This window comes from Pteropus alecto, unplaced genomic scaffold, assembly GCF_000325575.1.
Source record: "Pteropus alecto unplaced genomic scaffold, ASM32557v1 scaffold302, whole genome shotgun sequence".
Classification (NCBI taxonomy): Eukaryota; Metazoa; Chordata; class Mammalia; order Chiroptera; family Pteropodidae; genus Pteropus; species Pteropus alecto.
In genome coordinates this window covers 236,178-237,918 of record NW_006432944.1, presented here as the reverse complement: position 1 = coordinate 237,918, position 1,741 = coordinate 236,178, and positions in this window count along the sequence as shown.

Genomic DNA, 1,741 nt, shown 5'->3' with positions numbered 1-1,741 from the left:
GGCTGAGTGAAGAATCCAGACATAAAAGAATACTTACTATGTTCCAGTTCAAGATCGCAATTTAGGAGGATTCTGAACTCATTTACTCCCATGAATACCTTAAAACTACAGCTACGCATAGAACAATTTCCTCTAATGAAAACCAAAATTAGCTGAGCAACTTGTACACATCACATAAATTAAAAAACAAACAAACAAACAAAAAAAAACAGTGAAGCTGCTAGGGGAGGCTGAGACATAATCTTGACGTAAACTGAAGCTCCAGCACAGTGATTCACAATTGAGAGTGAAAATACAAACCTGAGCTTCTCCCTGAGAAGTGATGTATTTGAACCCCCAATCTGGCACTCCAACTTTTAAGAACTGCACCTGAGAGATGAGCTCCCAAAACTTTTAGCTTTGAAAGCCAATAGAATTTATTCCACAAGACATACATGGCTGTAGCAAACAGAGAAACAGGTTTTAAAGGGCTCACAAAGACTCATCCACCCAAGGGACCAGCACAATTGATACTGACTGAAAACACCTAGACCTTCTGTTAAAGAGGCCCATTTCCTTATCTTAAAACATGAACCCAAGAAGCAGGCATCTAATTTAACACAAATCTAGGGGCCTACAGAAATAATCTCCAAAGACAGAAGGCAGTAGTTGCCATTTTTGTTCTCTCCCTTTGCCTTGCTTGAGTTGTGGGTATCTCCCAGAAAGTAGCTTGTGCCCTTGTCTGGAGGCCCGATTTTTGTGGTTGACACCCAGGAGACATCTCTAGATCATCTGGCTCTGGTTGCCAATGGGGATTAACCTCACGATTCCAAAAGACTTTAAAAAAATTGAGAAATATTTTTTAACCAGCTATCACCCTCCAAGGCACAGTGCAGAAAGACAACAGACTGAGGGGTCTAGGTTCCTTGAAAGAGCCATATTAGCTTATATTCATAGCTGCTGCCTGAGGGGCATGCTTCTACTTAAACACGCATCTAAGGCTATCTGAAATCTTCTCCATAGAACTTGAAGGGTAGGTGATATCATCATGCTCTCCCTCTGTCCTACCCCAGGTCATCAGTGTCTCAAAGATAAGAGCTTGTGCACGTATCTGACACTCTGGCTTTTGAGTCTGCCATCCATAGAACACATGCTTTGAGAGCCCACAACAAGACACATCATAATTAAAATGCCAAAGGTTAAAGACAGCAAGGGAAAAGCAGTCAGTTACCTACAAGGGAGCTCCTATAAGAATGTCAGCTGATTTCTCAACAGAAACATTGCAAGCCAGAAGAGATTGGCACAAAATATTCAAAGTGATGAATAGCAAGGACCTACAACCAAGATTACTCTGCCTAGCAAAGCTATCATTTCAATTAAAGGACAGATAAAGAGTTTCTTTCCTTTAAGATAAGAAAAAGATAAAGAAGTCGATGACCACGAAGCCAGTATTATAGGAAACGTTAAAGGGACTTTTTAAGAAGAAAAAGAAAAAGAAAGATAAAAATATGAATAATAAAATGGCAATAACTCCATATCTATCAACAATTACTTTAAATGTAAATGGATTAAATGCTCCAATCAAAAGATAGAGTGGCTGAATAGAAGAGAAAACAAGACCCCTACATATGCTGCCTACAAAAGACTCATTTCAGATCAAAAGACACACACAGACTAAAAATAAAGAGATGGAAAAAGATATTTTATAAAAATAGAAATGAAAAAAGAATCTGGAATAGCAATACTCATACGAGACAAAATA